The sequence below is a fragment of the Passer domesticus genome, chromosome 1 (assembly GCF_036417665.1).
Source record: "Passer domesticus isolate bPasDom1 chromosome 1, bPasDom1.hap1, whole genome shotgun sequence".
Lineage (NCBI taxonomy): Eukaryota > Metazoa > Chordata > Aves > Passeriformes > Passeridae > Passer > Passer domesticus.
The window spans coordinates 86,148,882-86,170,268 of NC_087474.1; the positions used below are offsets into that span (position 1 = coordinate 86,148,882).

Sequence of the window (21,387 nt, forward strand, 5' to 3'; positions counted from 1 at the left end):
TAGTTATTTCCTAATATCTAGATAAATTGCATATTGACAATTTTAGCTCAAGAATAAGATTCTAAGCTACATTTTTGCCAATTAATTTATTAAGTTTTGTGCAATATTTATCTGGGAAACTAGTAAGATTTTCAGCTGTAATTATGTTTTAAACGACCAAAGAAGTAACTCATTGCTTCAGTGCCACAATTCTGCATTTTGCACTAAGCAGTATTTAAAACATCCTTGACTACTTCTCAAAGATTACTAGAAGCTAACTTGTGGCTGGACTTGCTGTGGGATGCATCAATACCTCTCTTTCCTCTTTTCATGTCTTGATGAAGTAAATAAAATAACCATGTTAATAGAAAAAAATTTAGAGATCAGTTTGTTTTCTTTTCTATTTAATTAATGAGTCTAGGTGTTATTTTACCTAAATTACTAAAATTTTTGGCTACATATCTATCTTGATAGATAAGGGGGAAAAAAGTATAAACATCCTTGCTAATGTCAAATGGTTTAGGTATTTCTAATGTTTTATAGTCAAACAATGGATTACTGAAATATCAAAGCTGTCTCTTGACACTATGTTCCTTAAATTCCTCAAACATATGGGACACATTGTAAATTGCTTTTTAAATTCCTGGCACTATTACAAAAGTCCCACATATGTTCAGATATTATAATATGCTGTTTTCATGAAGTATTGCATTGATCACTAATAACTCTTCCTGCCTCTCCCTCCTCCCCTCCCATTTATTCCAGTTTTCCAAGGATTGCTTTTCTACAGAAGACTTATTGTCCCATAAAGACAATAAAGCACTGGCATCATCTGACCATGCCACACTGTTTTTGTTATATGATGAGCTCCTTCCATCTCCCAATTTCTGCCCACAGCCACCACTGCTCTTATTACAGTTCAGATGGCCACTCCACAGACAAGAAGGTTTCATGACGTATGGAATATTGGCAACAGCACCTCTACCCTCTCTGATATTTTAATTTCTTCAGTGGCTGCATCACATTTTTATTTTGGGTTAACCTATCACATTCAGGTGGGTCTTCTTTAACTTCAGGGTGTAAATTCCAGACAGCAGAAATTCCAGAATTAGAATTTGCATTCATGTCGGTGACTTTTGTACCACTAAGCACCACTGAACTTCTGTTACAGTCCTGGAGTTCACCTGAGACACATTATACACTAAAAAATTTCGTAACATGCAAAGTAAATAACAAAGTGAGTATGAGGAAGGAACATTTAAAATCTGCCAGCAACTTGACACCAATAGACTTCTTCCTTCAAAAAAGTGTTGGTGACCTTTTCTATTATTTCTTTTCCATTTTTATGACATCTTATAAAGTGTTACTCACATCAGTTGATTAGAGTATTTGCTTTATTTCGTACTCCCCCTACCACTTATGTTGGTATGACCTACATTCAATAAACCTGTACTAAAGTTGGATCTTATTTTTCCTTTACCTTAAAAATTTTCCTAAATGTAAGGTCAATACCTCTGTAACAATAATGGCACCCCAATATTACAATCAAGCCTATCAGTGTTAAGTTTCATTACAAAGCTAAAATTAAATAAATCACCAGAGAGTTCTAGACATTCTGGAAAACCACAACCTGGATCTTATTTCTACAGCTTTAAAAAAGTATCTAGCATTTCACAAAATAAAAAATTCTGCTTTTATTTTACCTGGAAATATTGCTGTTTCATGCTCATAAATAGACTCTTGAGATCTCCTCCACTGCTTTTTTGAAAACATTCTGAATTCCAGTGTTACTTTCTCAAAATTCAATAAGCAAAAAAACTGTCTTAGTACTATAGAATATTAAGCTAAAACTGTCATATGTGAAATGTATCACTCGTTTATTATTGACATCCAAAATGAACAAAAATTACTTACAAAGCAGATTAATATTTTTGCAGCTAAATAGGTTTGCAGAGTTAGTTAGTGCTTACTTGGAATGAGTTCTGTTTTTCTTTTTCTTTTGTTTTCTTTTTTTTTGTTTTATGGCAACCATTTTGTTTTGCTTGTATATACACCTCAACACCACGAGATCTGAGTTCCTGCAGTGCTTATGAGTTAAGGAAAATAAAAACTGGTAGGGTCTGGTTTTGTTCCCTGCTGACACCCAGCTCCTGCAGCTCTGCATGAAATGGATACATCTGAAGAAGCTATTTCTAAATCACTCTTTTCTACAAAGATAAAAAAAATATTCAAATGTGGGATTTCTCAGAGTTTGGAAAGGTTGAACAATTTCTCTATTGCACATACCATAATTTAACAAAACAAATAAGTAATGAAAATACAGAGGAAAGTTAAGAGCATGTGGTTTATTAAATACTTCTGCACATGCAAAAAAAATGGGGAGGGAGAAGAACTGAAGATTTAGGGTTTTACTGCTTTATTTGAAAAAGTTAGAGAGTATACATCATCCAGAAAAAGGTCACTTTCAGTTAAGATACTGATGTAATTCTGAAAACATTTATCAGGTATATCCTTTTTACAGTCACTTCTTTTTGATTGCTGCTCAGTCCAGAAATGACAGTGCCAGGCAAGACAGACAGGTAATACTTTTAAGGTATCATCTGCTGCTAACAGGTTGTTTAGTGGCAGATATTTCTTTAATGTACCTTCTTCATAATATTCCTAATTCCTGTTCATGAGCTGCAGATGGCTCTCTACAAGTATCATTGAGGTACTATGACAGTGCATGCTGCCGCAGTAGGAAGTTGTTTCAATCAATTGTTAGAGGATTTTCATTTATGAAGTTGCAACACCTCTTTAATTCAAAATATTCTCCTGAATCAGTCTGGGATAGGGTTTTGTTATTTCTTTCTCTTCTTCTTGTTGTTGTTGGTTTGGTTTGGTTTTTTTTTCTTTTTTTTTCTTTTTTTTTTTGTTGTTGTTGTTGTTGTGTTATTGTTTTTGGTTTTTGGGGTTTTTTCAAATGACTGTTCATAAAAGAGCAATCACCAGTAGGATACTGTTTTGCCATTTCCTGGAAGATCCATTGCAAAAGATGAAAGGACAAAGTATTTAATTGCAAATTTCTTTCTGTGTGAACCAATCAAGCCTAGCATGTTTAAGACCTGTCTTGCTTTCCAGAAACTTGTCAAGAAAAATCAACAAACTAGACTGAGGTAAATTCAATTTTGTTCTTCTGTGAAACTGAGCTGTACCTCCCCAAGAAAAACAATGTTCAGCCCTTTGTTCTGTTGCTGCAGAAACTTGCCTTTTTTTTTTATTATTTTACTGAGAATTGTCAATAAGAAAAACAGCTTCAGTACCACTTCTGACTATAAAAAATTTTAAGACAGCTTTGAGAAAGACTCTTAGCATTCTAAATTCATCAACCTTAGCAAAAGAGAGTTAGACCTTTTAACAGCCTGTTAATCCTGCAATTTTCAACCACTCATAGACCTATGCTGTCTTAAACCTTTGTGAACTCTACTGAACAATCTACTTCACATCTGTTTAATTCTGAAACACCAAGAGTTAAACACTCTTTCACCTTTTGGACCTTAGAAGAAGAGCTCTGCAGTTCTGTGAGTCCTGTTAAGCACTATCTGTTAGAAAAGGGTTTGCACGTCAAAATTCACATACTTAGAAATTCAAGCATGTTGTTCTTCCCCATTCATGTAGCTATGGTAATTAAAGCATGACTAAAGAAGAGGAGAGTCATTTACCCCAGTCCTTACCCCTTCTCTCAATTACTGAACACAAAGTCAAGGATTAGTTGTTATTGAAAACATGCTGTGCTAATCATAATAAATCCATTAATGTTCTACTTTTCCACTGACTTTACCAAAATTTGTTTTCCAGAGGATATTTTGTTTTAAAAGTCAGTATTTGTTCACTTGTTTGTAGGAGTCCATTCATAATGGCTATTCTAGACCTGAGGGAGCTTCTGTTGTTAAGTTTCTACAAGATCTAAATGCAGCATAAAAAGATGTAAGTGATGTTTCCTGACACACCAATATATGTTGTCTTTTCAATTACATGCAGCTTGAGAGCCTTGCAGCTCAGCCATCAGGCACCCAGAAAACCATAGTTCATATAAAGTTCATGCTTTCTAACTCCTCAAAAGCCTCAAACTACCAAAGTAAAATAAAACCAACTCAGATATGGCCATACTTTACTAAATAACTACATGGTACTGTCAACATGCTCCTGTGTCTACTTATGTCTCCTTGTTTGCTCTGGCTTGTTGCATTTTGAAATGCAATTCTTTAGGGGAGGAAAAAAACCCCCATTCTTTAGCTTGCCAGATCCAGTGCCCAGCTTCCCTGGTAAGCATCCAAAGAGAATGAAAAGTAAAATAAAAAAAAAATCAAAACCACTATTTGTATGGCCTGCAATTATGTTTCTATGATTTCTTCAAATTAGATTTGGAAGACTTCCAGCGCTTCTTATAAAAGGAAAATAAGTTAGTTTACAAATGTTACTTAGTGAAGGACAGTATTCCAGTGAAAGCAGACAGTCTACAGCTTTCTCTCTATGTCAAGAACACGCTTTCATCCTTTGCCACAAGCTGCATGTGTAAAATATCATGTTATCCTTCTATTCCAAGAATTTTACCTCCTGAAGCACATTATCTGAGATAGATACATATTTGTTTCTTGGAAATAATGCTATAATCATTGACATACGCAAGCTATTTCATAGTAGAAGTGAGTAATACATCCCTACCACTATTTTATTTAAGAATTTTAATATTTAAAAAGCAATGGAAATTAGAACAGGAGAAACAGCAAAATAGGATTTTCATATTTCAAAATTTTTAATTATAAATTAACTTAAATATCTACCATGTGGCATATCCTAGTTCTCAGAAGGATTACTTGGGAGGGGCTCTGGAAGCCAAAAGCAATCTGGTAGACTGAAAAGAAGAAAGGTGGTCGAACTCTCAGGAAACCATCCTGGACTGTGGCTTCTGGGACCTTCTGGGTCAGCTGTGCCACACAGTGAAAAGGAAGTTTGTCAGCTTGTTCCCACTCTTCAGTCCCCTTAAATAATATCAGCTTCAACAAAGGACAGCCAGTGCCATGAAGGATCTTTTTCGCTTATAAAACATTTTCTTTATTCTTTCTGTGAATCAGTAGATTTACATATGTGAAATTCTTTACATTCCTGCACAGGAGTGAATTATGAAGTTCCTGTCATCCTTTGTGCTAGGTGGATGACTTCTGCTTCCAAAAATCGGTCAAACCATGTGTGGATCACCAATTCGAATTTTAGGCAAATGATACATAGTGCTTCATGGAAGGTTTAAGTTTTCACAGATATTAACAGCACAATTTTAAATGAAAGTCAACACATAAATGTAGTCTAAATCACAGAGCAATAACATTTATTTTTGAAGGCTGGGCTAAGGGAAAAAAGTGATGAATAGAAATCAATTTTTAATTTCTGTCAGACTTCACACACTCACCAAGAAGAAACCATGAAATAAATCAGCAGGACTGTATTTATCTCAATAAATTTAATTAATTTATTTAATCAACCATGATATCTCAGTGATCTCCCTCCAGCAAATTCCTCTTTTACCAATAATTCCAGACGTACTTTATAGTCCTTATAGCATTTAGTCACATCATTACAGCATACCCTTCTAAATCAATCATTTACTGAGTTAAAGAAAAGTACAGATATTTTGAAGTGAGCAATGTTCCTCTGCTCAAAAGAGTAATTATAAATTCAGGCAATAAACTGATTTGCCTCATCTTCATGTATTGAATTTCTCATCTCTGGTGTCAATATTTTCCACATTTCTAGACAGACAAAATCGCTGTTCTATACAATATGGACTTTTTAAGTCAGTTACTACTTCACAGCAAAGCCTTGTTCCAAACCTCAGGCAAGAGGTATTCATAATAGTTCATGTTTTTTGCTAACAAAAATTCTTGCAGCTAGCACAAAATAAATCTGCCATGGAAAGGGATTTCACAAATGGTATCCCATCACAAGCCTATGGTTCAGTATTCCGTCTGTCAACAGGCTTGGAACAGAATCACATATAAATCAGATGTCCTGTCAAACTTCAATTAGTGTAGCCAAAATATTAATCACAGACAGTTTCTGTCTCAAAAGCAAGTTTTCCCAAATCACATCTTCTTTCAGGAGGAGTTTGCCTTTCTAATAAATCACATGCATAGTAGGTGCATGTAATAGACTGCTTGATTAACCACAGTGCATGCTTTTTTTGTCTAGTCAGGTTTGGAGAGTTTATGGGTCACTGTCTGGGCTTCTCAGATATGTCATGTCTCAATGTCTGGTTTCTACTGACCTAACTGATCTTTTAAAATTGAAAGTATTTAGTACTAAATCTCTTGACTTTTTTAAACAGTGTGAGCATTCTAATTTCATATGACTATGCAGCTTATTTCCAGAGATTAACTAGATCATAAATATAATCAGTTTTATTTAGGTTTTATTTTCAAAAAAACAGATGGATATATCTCAGCTGGTATTTCACAGACTGCCAAGGTGGGTGTGGTGGGAGAACACATGTTAAAACCAAAGGAGATTCTTTGCTGGAAAAATGTTTACAATTTCCTTCTTAACAGCACCTACAACTAGGAGGCTGAAGTCATCAACACACAACTTCAACACTATGTATCACCACTGCTATAACACACCCGACTTATGTTGCTTAAAGGCTGGAATGAAAACAAACAAACAAACTGGCTCTATCTAGATCTTACAAGCTTTTGCCATCACATGTCTTTTCATGCCGTAAAAAATATCCTTTTTCTGGTTGCTACCAACAAACAACCTCCTATGCAAATGAAGAATTGGAAGCATATTAATGCCAGAGACTGAAAAAGATGAAACAGGTATTGCAGGAAGAAACAATGTTCAAGCATGATACAATAATTGATTATTTGCATGAAGATTAATGAAAAATAATGTACATCATAGACAGGGCATACACAGAGTAAAGAAAATTCATTTCTGGATTATGAAAAAAAAAAGAAAGCATAATTTTCCCAAAAGTTTATGTAGTTAGTTAATAATTGCCTGGATAACCAATCTCATGCTATAATTACCTCTAGCTAAATTCTTTGCAACATAATTGCTTTCACAGTCAGTTTCATAATTTCTTATTTCAAAATTGAAATGGAACATACTTGACTGACCAAGTCATTATCAAAAATTATGCCATTGCTTAAAATATTGAGTGAACCAGAAGCTATGAATTACCAAAAGGCTTCTACTCTCTTAAAATTATAAATTTCTGTACTAACCAAATACCAAATTCATCATGTGAGAAACAATGCTTAAAAAGGTGATTTATATAATTTCAAGTGTACTAAGAAAAGCTCCTAAATCAGATGTATAAAAAGGACCAAGCAAAACTCTAAAATTCCAACATTTATCTTTAATACACTTATCTGAATAAAGAAATTAAGAAAGAGTAAAGAAAAAAACATCTTCTGTCAAAAATTAGAGAATAAAAGTGCTTACTGAGGGGTTTTTTTGCCAGCTTATAAAACTGAGCATGATAGGAAGCATTTAAGTTATCACATTTGTGGACAGGATCTTAGACATTAGAACTGTTAGTTGTCTAGGGCACCATTAAAGTCTCCACAGACAGAGCATCTACTCCCTGACCTACTTCTGCTATTAGAACTGCAAAATGCAAAAAGGTCCTCCAACACACAAAAATGAAATGCAGGCAGTTTTAGCCAGCAAGAAAAATGTCCAAAAGCTAAAATGTCCATGCGGCAAAATGACAGGGCTTTTCAGGGGAAAAAAAATGTATGGATTTTTTTGGTTTGGCTTGTTGTTGTTGTTGTTTTGGGGTTGTTTTTTGGGGGGTTTTTTGTCTTTTTTTCCAAGAATTCTCCAGAAAAACAGGAAGTCTATACCAGTCGTCCTCTTCAGTATCATATTTTGTGCAAGACTGTGAAGTGCTAGTATCTTACTACAAGAAAGCATGTGTAGTGATCTCCTTTTTGGCAGTGGAAAAAGATCACTGCTCTATGTTTGAATGAAGCATCTTTACTCTCTTTCATTAGGAACATGCCTGTACTCAGGTTAATAGAGTTAGGAATTCTACTGGCACAAAGTTGTTCCAGTTGAGCAACTTAGTCATCCCCGTTCAAAATACTCAAATTGCAGCTTGAAACAGCTGCTCACCTCTTCCACAGAGGTGGAAGTGTCTCTTCTGCTCATTCTCTGGCTAATAGATATTTACAGGATTGATCTGAAGAAACATGTAATAAATCAGGAGTCCATGTACCTACAAATGGATGAGCACCTCTTCAGTAAATAAAAGGTTTATTTCAGGGCTTCCCACCTATGTTTCTCCCTGAAACCATATGGGTTCTCTCTTACAACAGGTACAATGTTGATCAGTGCAATTCACTAACAAAAGGAAACAATGAAGAAATGCATTCAGTCAGCTTTTTAATTGATAGGAAATGGTAACTTAGGTAGTAGAAATCTAGTCCAGATATGGATAATTACTGGGTTTATTTCTCTAAACCTATAAATGTTTGTTTTGGCACAGAAAAGAAGGAGGTATAAGCTTTTACTTACATTAAGTAGTGACATTAAATGTTACGGCATCCTGCTGTATGAAACTGAAACTCCAAAATAAAACTGATCTAATCTAAGTATTTATTCAAGAAAAAATATTTTTTTCCCAGGCATATTAAATATATTGCATATCTCTACATCCAATTTTATTTTTTAATCTTGATAATTCAGTTGCTTTTTTCATCACTTACATGCAAATCACATACACATTTACACTTTGGGCAAACATTCCCTCAAGTTTCTCATTTTATAATGGATTAGTCTGCTGAGAAGCTTGGAGGACAGATGTTAATTTACTTCTTTAGACAACAAAAGATATAATGCTATAAATCAGTAATATTGGATATATTCTATATCATAACCTGCTGAAAATGAGAAGCAGTTAGGAAATTGTTTTTATTTATATGTTTACTTTCACCTCTGCACAATCATTGTAACCTACCAGAATGAGGTCAGAATTTGAACTTACTGTGCTCTTTGCCATTTAGTTTATATATGTGATTTGAATTCCAGACACTTCAATAGGAACAAACCAGCAAGTCAAGACTTGTCTTATGTTATAAAACAAACACTGTTGAAATGAGAATTTACCAATTACTACAGAATGGAGCAATAAATATTATTTGGATTAAGAATAGCACCTGAATCATCTACTGAATTACAACTGAGTCAAGGTGAGAAAAAGTCTCACAAAAAAAATTAATTTCCTTCAGACTGATTGTTCAGTATAAAAGCACTCATGTACAATTGCAGCTTTTTTCTAAACTACCCAAGCATCAATACATAACACAGACAGGTAAAGAAAATACATTTCATATAGATTTGTTTAAAACCTAAGAAGCTGCACCTACTAGTACAGTTCTCTTCATAATCACTGGACATGCAAGAGCACAGATCTAAACTCACCACTGCACACTGCCTCCCTTTCCATCAGTAAGTAAAATTACTGAAGTGAGAAATGTATAATGGCCTAGACTGGAAGAGACCTTAAAGATCACCTATTTCCAATCCCCTTTCCATGGACAAGAATACCTTCCACTAGAGCAGGTTGGTCAGAGCTCTATCCAATATGGCCTTGAATACATGGAACATCCACAACTTACCTGGGCAACCTGTTCCACTGCCTAACCATCCTCACAGAAAATAATTGCTTTCCTTCTAATATAAACCTAATGTCTTTCCATGTGAAACCACTCCCCTTTGTCCTTTCATGTCCTTATAAAAATCTCTCTTTTAAAAATCTTTTTTGTGTGTTCCCTTCAGGTACTGGAAGTGACAACTAGGTCACACACAAGCCTTCTCTTTTCCAGGCTGAACAATCCAAATTACCTCAGTGTTTCCTTGCAGGAGATGTTTTCCATCTGTCCCAGGACACATTTCGTTTTCAGGGCTGTGAGTGCACAGGGCTGGGTCATACCCAACCTCTCACCCCCCAGCACCTTCAAGTCCTTCTCAGCAGGGCGGTTCTTGACTAGCTCATCCCCCAACTTGGGTTGATAATGAGGACTGCCCCAACCCAGGTGCATCCCCTTGCACTTGGCCTTCTTCACGGAATTCCTCCAGGCCCACTTCCTGGGCTTGTCCATCTCCTTCTGGATGTCTCAGGTGCATCAACAGAATCACTCAGCTTGGTGTCATCTGCTAACTTGCTGAGGCTGTGATGGATCACTTTGTCATTGCCTGTGTCACTAATGAAGATATTAAATAATATTGGTTCCAATATAGAACACTAAAGGACAGCACTTGTCACTGATATCCACTGAGACTTTCAGCCACTGATCACTATCCTCTGAATGTAACCATTCAACCCATTCCATATCCATATCCATCCATCAAATTCATGTCTTATTTTGAGAAAAGGTTATTCCGGGGGTTCATGTCAAAGGCTTTACAGATGAATGACTTTAACAGTCCTTCTCATGTCCACTGATGTAGTCACCCTGTCATATATGACCACTAGGTTCCTTGCCTGCCCTTGGATAAGCCATGCCAACTGTCCCAAATCAGCTCCCTGTCCTCCATGTGCCTTAGCATATGTGCTAGGAGGATCTGTTGCATGATACTCCAAGCACAGAGAGAGAGGATACTGTCAGGCTAGAGTCTCCCAGGGTCCTCCTTTCTACTGAAAAGAGATGGGTTTACGATATTTGCCTTTGTCCAATCACCTGACTGCCAGCATTTTTTAAATATCATGGAGAGAAGCCTGACAAGGGCATGAGCCAGTGCCCTCACGGCTCTGGGATGGATCTCATGAAGTCACTAGATAGTGACTAGTGATAGACTAGTGATAGAGACTAGTCTCTCCTTAGAGTAGGAGAGACTTTGCTCCTCCTGCCCCCATCCTGCTATCCATCCATACAAGAGGTGTGAGAAGAAAGGTTGATACTGAAGACTGAGTCAAAGATGAGTACCTCAGCCTTCTTTTCATCCATTGTTACCAGTTTGCCAGCATTGTTTATTAGGGGGATACTCCTTTGACTTTCCTTTTCTGGTTCATATACCTGTACCTTCATGTTATTCTTTGCATCCCTTTTCAGGTTCAGTTCTAGCTTCACCTTGGCCTTCCTTGTTCCATCCCTACATATCCAAACTTCATATCTACACTCTTCCCAGGTTACTGTCCTTCTTTCCATTGTCTATGCATTTGCTTTTTCCATTTAGTTTGATCAGCAGTTTCCTACTCAACCACACCAGGTCTTTCCTTCCTTACCCAATTTCTTGTTCCTGGGGATTGATATATCTTGCACTACATGGAAGAATTCCTTAAAGATCTGCCACCTCTGTTCTTCTGTCTTGTCCCTGAAGGCTGTCTCCCAGGGGATCCTGTTGACTATCTCCTTGAAGAGCTGGAAGTTTGCTCTCCTAAAGTTCAGGGACCTAACCTTATTCTGTATGTGACCCACACCCTTTAGGACTGCAAACTCCACCAGTGCATAATCATTGCCACTGAGGATGCCCCAGTCTTGAAGTCTCTGATTAGCTTGGGAAATATTTCCTTAAAATTAAACAAGTGCAGGTAGTGAAAGTTGCTGTGCTAAAATAAATACTAACATCCAAATTTTAAATATAGCACAGGTATTGTAAAATCTATGTCTTTGTCAAATGTACTTCCTCCCCAGCCCTCTCATAATGATTTGCTGAAATAAGTTATACAGACAACTTGTGTTCAGCTCTCACTTCTATAAAATATTCAGCTGATATGCTACACAATCAGTGTTGAACCTCTGTATTATAAGGTGAATACATTTTTTTTCTTTGTGTAATCAACTCTGGAAGCAGATAATGAGGTGAACTACGTGGCCCATGTTATTATTGCCAAGCTATTTAAGTCCCAGACAAGGTACTTACATTTCTCAAAACCCTGAAAAAATACTCTGCAGCCCCTACAATAGTGAAATGAATTAATTTTTTTTTGCAAGGATGATTTTGTTCAGAATATTTCTACAGCATCAACCATCAAATTACACCTTTTAAACTAGTCCTCCTCCCATTTGTGAAATCAGACCACACTTTTTTGGGGACTGCTTTATGGTGGGAAGGAAGAAGGGGCCTCAATTGCAGAAGTGCCACTAGTGCTGCATAAATGGCAAGAAGCAGTTGAGACCTTGATTTTTCTGCCCTACACTGTACCCAATACCAAGTTCAGAGACATTCTCTTAATTGGGTACGACAGCTCCATGCTGCCCTTTTTAGCAAGGGGTTTTTAAAATGAGGCAGTCTCACAGACTGAGATATTTCTCTTGAGAAACTTCATCTCATGGAATGGGTGCATGAAGAACCCACCAGGGGTAGTAGCTCATCAGTCTGGTTGCATGGTCTCATGCCCATCTCACACATGTAGGAGTTTCCTCACTACCTTGCCTTTATTGGAATGAGGCTACATCATGAACTGACCTCAAGCACGGAGATAACTCCTCCAAAATAGCTATGATAAAAGTTCATCCTTAAACTTATTCTAACTTACGCTGGCACTAACAATCCATGTCTCATTAGTGTCAGGCATATTTAGTCAGAAGCGTCAAACTGTCACAAGTGTTCCTTGTAAACTTTTACTGCCCCTGCTAAGTAGCCATAAATTCAGGCTCATATAGCAGCAACAACTACTGTGTAAGAATTTCTATTAGTGAAAATACTGCATTTATTTATTTATTTCTGAAATTATTGCAGAAAGCCTTGCTACAGATATTTTTTTTGTCCCCTAGCACAGCTGCCAATGGTGATGTATTACCTTTTCTTTCCTTCTTATTGCATATAATTTTAAAACAAACAAAACTGCAGATGACCTAAGAGAAGTTGTTATGTTTACCTGCAGGCATTGCTTCACTTAGAAAGCAAACATACTGGACAACTATAGAGGGACAAGTCCCTGTGGAACATCTTCTGTTCTTTTTCTGAGCCAAACCTGGATTGAATTACCTCACAAATTAATAAATATGCATTGCATATTACAAACCTTCTTAGAAAAGACTTGGCTTCTTTGTTATAAGTGCTGGAAACATGAATAAGACAAAGGAAAAAGGCAACACAACGAAAGAGCTCATGGGCTCTTTGAGACCTTTTAGCTCTGCCTCAGAGGTCTGGTGACAGGGTTTTGGTTATGAGTATAAACGAAACTTTTTACAAATGGTCAGTAAAGACCCTACTTGGAATTCCCTGCCACTGAGACTGAGTTTCAATTTGCTGAAACTATGAATACCGACCCCTTCATATGAGGTTAGTGGGAGGCATATTTTAAAGGCAATGAGTGGTATAAAGATCCAAGTGCTTTAGAAATGGTTAAAGTCATAGTCTGGAAGCATCATGAAGGCATATAGGAAGAGGCAAGCCAACAGCTTGCAGCATGTCAAAGCATATCTAAAATGTCCATGAACCTTTTCCCATGCAGTAGGCATAAGCAGCTTATTTTCCATTAAAAGAAAAATAAATTTGCTTAATCTCTTCCCAATAAGTGCATTTGGACAGTTACTATGCAAGAAAAAAATTAGAAAACAATGACGTTCAGGCTAAAGCTAGCATAATTATTTCAGTGCCTGTGCAGTATAACAGTGATTAGCACAGAAAAATATGTGCTAAATTGTCTTACATATCTCTGTGTTCAAATAATGTGACTGAAATAAGGTCTGAGCAATACAGCAAACAACAACAAAATGTGCCTGCTGATTTGCTGAATACGCATTACACCCTGAGCAAAATATAACAATTATAGCAACATACACAGACAGAAATCTTACAAGAGTTTGCAAATGAGGACTCCATAAACAACTTAATTCCAGTATTCCTTTAAGTTTAACTTTTTTTTCAAAGTCATTTTATATCAGGAGATTTTTAGCCTTAGTGGTAAGCAAACTAAAGGAGGAAATCTTCACCACATTTTCATACCAGAGACTAATGAAGACACAATCATTGGAAGAGACAGGGCCACCTAGGAGCCAAGGGAAACACTTGCAGATAGAGCTCTCACCAATAGGACACAGTCCCACACCAGGTCACAAGGCCACAGTAACAAGTTGTATCTGCACCCCTAGACATGACAAAGGAACCCTCCAGCCAGTCCCAGGGGCTGTGCAACAGAGTCCAGAGAGGAACAGCAGTAGAGATTGTCAAAGACAAGACTGGAGAAAAGCCACTTATCATGTACATCCAGGGTTCACTGAAGAGTCAGAGCTGCCAGGAGACAAAGATGTAATAAGATCCAAGTGCACTCAAGAGACAAGGCTACCCTCCAAACAGGTTCAAGGCCCAGAGAGGAGACAAAACCTACTACAGTACATAGATTTGAAGTGTGTCTAGGAAACCCAGTCAGTGAGGGAGGCCTAAGTCCAAAGAAAGCTCGTAAAAGGCCCAGCTATCCTGATCTGAGTTCAAAGGGATCCATCCATGGACAGGGCAGGGGAAACATAAGGTCATTAGTATAATAAAAGCATCACATCTGACAGGGATTATGAGCAGAGTCAAAATCTTCAAAACCAGCTATTTTCTTGCCAACAAAGTGTTAATGGATTCATTAATAGATAAGGTTTTCATCCTGGTTAAATGTGCAGCTCTAGTTATGGTCAGAGCAGCTTTTATATGCACACAAAAAACTGCACTAGTAAGAGAATAATATGGCACAATTGGGTAGATTTTTATCAAAGTGCCAAGAGGCACATCCTTTATCCCAGGCACCTGCTGGGTCCTTTGCCTGCCTTTTTAGCATGCTGACTGGTGAAAGCACAGCAAGTACTGTGGCTGCTCTATAGCTGTGTGCAAGCTTGCTGGCAGCTAGCAGAGTTAAAAGTCTGTTCAGTTCCTCTGCTACCCCTTAGCTGAGACAGCAGATTAATTTTTCTCTCTTACATAGTTGATGGTTTTTACAAAGTCTGTGATAATTTGATGTCCTTGAAACCTTTAAAACTGGCACTTCGAGGCAAAACAAGTGGGGACTAATATGACAGCATGATTGAACAGGTCTTGTTTCCTTATATAACCAAGTGAAAACACATTAGCCATGAAGCAGGCAGTGAAGATAAAAAATTTCAGCCTAAAGACTTCAGCCTGTCAATGCCTTAATGAATTACAATTTATACTATTTACGATAATATTACATGAAATCTACCTTATCAACTCCAATATTTTCCTTAAGTCATTGAAATGAAATAAATAAATAAGAAGTATGAATAAAGCATTAGATCAATAGACTATAATTAGATTTATATAGTATAATTAGATTAATTTCACTATGTACTGTAACCAAGGATTTCTGTATCAACCGCTATTAATACAGAAGTGTGCAATGACAAGGGGCCCTTACATTCTGTTTTACATTGAGTGTATAAGAGATGCGGTACTGAATAAAACTAAGAAGGTAAGTGATGGAGTGACTAATAAAATTATTAATGATTCCAAATGAAAAAGTATAAGACAGAAGATATTAGTGTTTTGTGTCCTAGATTGTGCTTTCATTTTGAAGTTGAGTCTCCTTGATCTTTAATGACTGCTGTACATTTTAAATTTTTTCCAGTTTTCATTTACATTCACTTGCCTTATCCATCTACGGGAAAGAAATGGTGCAAAGACTCGTTTAATTTAGGCTGATGAAGAAGTAAATGCACAATTTTCATATAATATTAAAATATTATTACAAAATTGCAGTCAAAATTTACATCTGTAAAGTCCTTGCAATATTTTCTGCATTTTGAATACCTTATTGCTTGCAAAAAGGTAATTACATACAAAAAATAGCAAAGTTTGCTAAAGTAGTACTGCAAATGTGATTTACACTACAACAAAGTGTAGTGTATTTCTTGTTTCTCTGCATCCTCAACTATCCAACTGGTTTCGCTCTATTAATTATTTTACATATACTACTCTTATTATTTGAATATTTGAAAAAACCTCCAGGGAATTTATTGTGACAACATGTTGTCAGAAACATCAGTGAAGAGTTCTCACAGAATTCACTAAAATACACTAAAATACTCTCACAAAATAACTACCAAAAGAGCATGCCTTTCCAAATGGCTGATGACAAAATTTATCAAACCAAAGAAAAAGTGGGTTATTTAGTGAGTGCCAGTATAACCAGTCCGTTAAGGGCATTTTATGTAATAAATGGAACGGTCAATGTAGTCCACACAAGACACAGTAGGAGCAGCTATTGCACATCTTTTTTACCCAAATGGCCCTCTGAAGTCCTCTGCAGTCATTGATAAGAATAAAGCATCCACCTTGCCTCAAAAAGGTACGGCAAGTATAGATTGCTGTTGCATAGCACTGCACCCATGCACACAAGCATGCACATGAACACAGAAGTAGTTTGTCTTTTAATGGGAATATCAAACCATTAAAAGACTTCTGTATAATAGCATGGAATTTCTTTTGGAGAGGCAATTCTACTTTTTTCACAGAGAAGAAAATTTTTCAATCGTTTGCAAAACTATGCTAACTATGATTGCAATATCTAATCTCTATATAAGAGGGTCAAACATTAATTACACTTATACTGATAATATCTACCTGAACAAGACTTTAGTCTTCTGGAGAGCTGAGAACCAGAGAAACCAGGTTTCTCTTCACTGCTGTTATTTTAAGAAAGCTTGATGTTAGACTTGAGGTTTCATTTGGTATTCCTTTGTATTATGTTATTAAAATTTTCCTATGCTAAAAATAGTTTCTGTCATTTAGTAGAGCACATTATAATTTTTACCTCTGCTTCATCTCTATTTCCTCAATAACTAAACTCACACTTCAGCTATAACTTATGCAAATGCTTGGATGATTTAGGTGGTTTAACTTTTAAGGCCCCTTGGTGTAAATTTTCTGAACTGTGCCCTCTGATGTGATCAGGTGAGCTAGGAAAAGACATATTCATCTCCTGGATCATATTAACATAATTTTGAGCTTTTGAAAACTCTAACCCTATGTAGTCACACAAGCATTTCACATATTCAGACAGAGATATTCTGCTTAAAACTGATTTAAGCTGAGCCATTGAGAGATAAACATACAGAGCATTAACTGAACCCCTCCAGGCTGCAACAGGGAGGAATCATAAGGGACTGTTTGTCTCAGATGACATTTAATTATAATGAGCAGAATCTAGGTTATTAGCAGAATACATCTACATGTGTGGTTTTGAGTGAAATCTATTAAAAGGGAATAAAGATAAAGCGAACTTTCAGATTTTGTATAATGTCACAGAAACAAAAATCTTGAATTGATGCTTTAATTTCTCTCTTAAAGTTGATTATTCACATAAAATATTGAGACAGCAAATTAGCATATAATTCATAAAACCAGTTCCTTTTCTCTCACTGTTACAAGTTTTTTACTTTTTAAGGAATTGATCTTGATTGCCTACAACAGAGTCAGAAATTGTGGAATGAAGCACAGGCTCCAAAGCATGTAGATCTTGTGCTTCTCTCCATGTTCATCCACTATGTAAAATATGAAGTGACACTGTGAGGCAGAAAAAAAATGCTTTCACCTTCTGCCCCACCATGATTACATCCCCAGGAGCCCTGCTGACTCACTGTACTTCCAAATCTACATAGGCAGAGCCTCAGACAGTGCCCCAGGGCAAGCAGCATCCTCTCTGATTCCAGTCTTCTTTTCTTCTCTCTCTTTGCATTTGCTTTCTTTCTATATTCCCTTCTTATAGAGCTCAGGCCTAATACATTGATATTACAGTGGGTAAATCTTTTGAAAGCCCTTCTTCAATCCTGATCAGAAATATACAGCTTACACCTGCCAAGTGCCAGCCAAAATCATTCTTTCTGCTTCAACAGTATCTGTCAAACTAGAAAAAGGTACATTCTTACAGTCTCACATAACATGTATCATGATAGTCAATAGCTCTTGAAGCAAAAATACAAAAAATTTTTAAGTTCCTATGCTCAAATAGGAAAAAAGAAGTTTTCATCATATGACAAATATAAGCTGATCCTTCAAGGGAGGGGCCTACCAATTCTGAAGTGAATGCAGACTGTGTAATATTAATTTCACCTAATGATTGTCAAAGATTAGTAACATTAATAAAAGGTAAATGTACTAAACTATATTACTAAATACAGTTGTTGATTTCTTTTCAATAATTGATGTCTGAAAACACACTTGCAGTTTAGAACTATGATTTTCTCATATTGCCTAGCAACCTGTGCAAATATAGAACTGCAGATGCAAAACTACTGACCTTTCTTTCATGCCTGCTTTCCAGTGCTTATTTTTTCTACCCTACAGAGCAAAAGAGTAAAACCAGAAAAAAGATTTCAAGCGCTGAACTCGTCAATATATACTAAACATTTCAGATAACAAAATCATAAAAAACTTGGCTTAACAGAAGAGCAAACTATTTTATTTGAATAAGCCTAAAATATTACATTCTGGATAGAGAATCACCGATCTTTCAGTACAGAGAGAATGGTTACTCACCCTACAATATTTGCAGCTCTTAGGAGGAGTCATCTGTGGAGATTTCTTTCCTAGTGCACACGTACAGTATTGGGGGGATTTTTTTTTTTAATTTTAGACCAACACTATCCACTGAATCTGTTTCTGCATTTAACTATACCTGCATTCAACCTCAAGGGAGGCTTGAGCTACTAGTTTCTTTTCTTAGTAATAATAAAGTTGGATTATGGGAATGGGAAGAAGAGCACAATCAAAACAGAAGAGTATGCTGAAAAAAACCAGGGTAATAGAGTACACATCTTCTTACCATAGTGCCAAAATACAACTTCCTTGGTTACTTGACAGTATGTAATGGGGAAGCATATACAGAGATGGAGATGAGAAAGAGAACCTATTACTTCTCTAGCTGGGATTGGAATGCTGAACAATAACATCTGTCATAAAAGACTAAATATGCAACAACATGCATGCAAAAGGAGCTAGGCTGCAATCAGTCCAGGAGATGGAAATACCTCCTTAAAATAAAATATAAGAACTTGGATGGTTCCCCTCTTATGAGGAAGTAGATTGCAAGAAAAAAAAATAGATTGCAAAATATGTTTAAAAAAGAAAAATCAGTGCATTTATAAGTAACACAAAGCTTATGTCAACATATTTTCTCTGAAATTGTTCCAATATACTCTACTTAGGATGTTCCCCCAAAACGCTGTCTACAGAGCAATCTTACTCCATATTGAAACTACCTGGTGGTTTCAGTAGGATCAAATATTATTCACGTTTTCAAAAACCTTTGTAGTAATCACATATCCTCTGAATGAAGAAAGACATAGTTCTCTCCCAAGATTTTCCTGGGAAGCTGTGAGAAAGCTGAGAGAAAAGAATGAGAAACAATTCTTATCTCCACTTGCTGCACCTGTTGTTGTGCACATATGGAATGTGCTATGGAGATTGTTTGTCAAAGGCTGGTTTCTTAATTGGACTCTGGTGATGGTGTTTTGGATTCATTGACCAACTGGATCCACGTGTGTATTGGACTGTCTGGCAAGGGTGATGGCTTTTTCTTAGTAGTATAGTACAGTGTAGTAACAATAAAAAGATTGATCAGCCTTCTGCAGTGGTGGAGTCAAGGCTCATCATTCTCCATGCAGGGGCTCACTGTTACTATAAACCTTCTAACAATTTGTTTCAAGTATTAGACAGACTTTTAACCTCACAAGAGATTTAACAATCCATAGCAGCAGATAACACACATGACTAGTATTTGATGCAAACTTAGACTCATGTTTCTCATGACTCCTTCAGTTGTGCTTGCCAGTGATCCTTGTATTTGTGATATTGGTTTCATGCCAGTTTTCAGTGTGTAGAGTTTTAGAGGCAAAGGTTTTTCAGAAACCCATAGAGATTAAACCCTTCATTCTACTAACATACTGAATAGGTAAATGATTCTTTTGTTTTATTTTTCTCTTAGAAGACTTCAGCATATACTGCACAACTACAGTAGAAATTAAGTGAAGGTAAGAAAATGTTTCATACTTATAATTTCCTCACAGACAACACAATTAACTTTGTAAATATCAAAGGTCATTATAGGTTTCTGCTGTTGTTGCTGTCATAAATGAGGAAAGCTCTTCAAAGAGACTTGAGAGAAAAACTGAAATTTTTATCATATTTCACATTATTTGTCTGAAAATGTCTTGACAATCCTAAATTTCTGCATCCTCCTTTTTTGCCTCCTGATGACAAGTATATTCAAGACACACCTTTTTATAAAGCACAGTAAAAGAGGTAACCTGCCTAAAGGATAGTCAGAATTTAGGTAAACAGAGTGGTATAGTTTTCCTCTATGAAGTATAGCTGTTCTGTTTTCCTACCCAGTTCAGTTTGTTATTGAAAGTTTTAGTCAGGCAAAAATAAGGCTTCAGAATTATCAAGAGTGAAATAATTAAACACCTAGAATGTGTATTCATGCAATCTGAATAGGGTAAAAGAACAAGAAAAAAAATTATTTCTATTATTTTATTATCTTATGCTTGTAGTCCAGTCTCTAAAAAACAAAAATTATTTCTTACAGAAAAAGAAAGTATTATTATTTTAATTAATAGTTGCACTATCTAGAAAAGCATAAGATTTACTTCAGGAAGCATGAAAATAGAAAGCTTAGGAAAAAACCAAAATTTATTGTATTATAGAAGTAAAATCCATCAGGATACAGAAATTTAAAAAAAATAGTTAGCTCTCTATTTTGTTAAATTTAAAGATCCATCCATTTAAGTTCCATGTTATAATGTTTTTTGGTTGTTTTCTTACACAATGCATGATTTAAATCAAATAGTGGTATTTACATAATATGGGGCATTCTGATAAATAAGTCACTGATTCTTTAAGACAAATTGTGACCCTATCTGTGAAAGATTGCCTATCTCAGGTCATTGTCTCCTCTTAGTTTTATATTTTAGATGTTATTTCAAGCCATGCTAAACACTGTCATCATCACTAAAATATGAAACAGCAGAGTTTAGTCTTCTCCATTTATCTTCTTTTTAGTTAACTGGGGACTTTCAACACCTCAGAAAGTCAAGGCATTTGTATCTAAAGACACTGCTAAAAGAAATAATAGAAGAATGAAAATGAGTAGGAGGAGAGAGAAAAAGAATTCAAATTTTGCTGATGCTTCTTTCTTTTAAATTCATCATTTTAAAACATTTTGACAACCATGTATGAGTAGTTCTATTCTTTTGTAGAGCTAATTTTATTAAAATTCTTAATTTTTCTTTTGTGCATACAATTCCAAGCTTGCTAGCTATGTACAGTTAATTATAATTAACTAAATACAGTTAATAATTGAGTTCTTAAAGGTGTTTGAGTTTCTGAAGATTGGATCTCAGTTTTGATAATAACTTTTTGAAGCACAAATACATCTAGACTATTTGAGCAAGTTAGCTTCATATTCTCATTCACACA

At 35.9% G+C, this 21,387-nt stretch overlaps 1 long non-coding RNA gene across 1 annotated transcript in view; it reads right to left on the reverse strand.

Moving 5' to 3' along the window:
* Positions 1 to 18,621, reverse strand: part of LOC135304952 (uncharacterized) — a 119,607-nt gene extending 100,986 nt beyond the window's left edge. Inside the window, exon 1 of the long non-coding RNA XR_010366204.1 lies at positions 18,448 to 18,621. This is a non-coding gene — a long non-coding RNA (uncharacterized LOC135304952). The remainder of the gene's footprint in view (positions 1 to 18,447) is intronic.
* Positions 18,622 to 21,387: the final 2,766 nt, after the last annotated feature.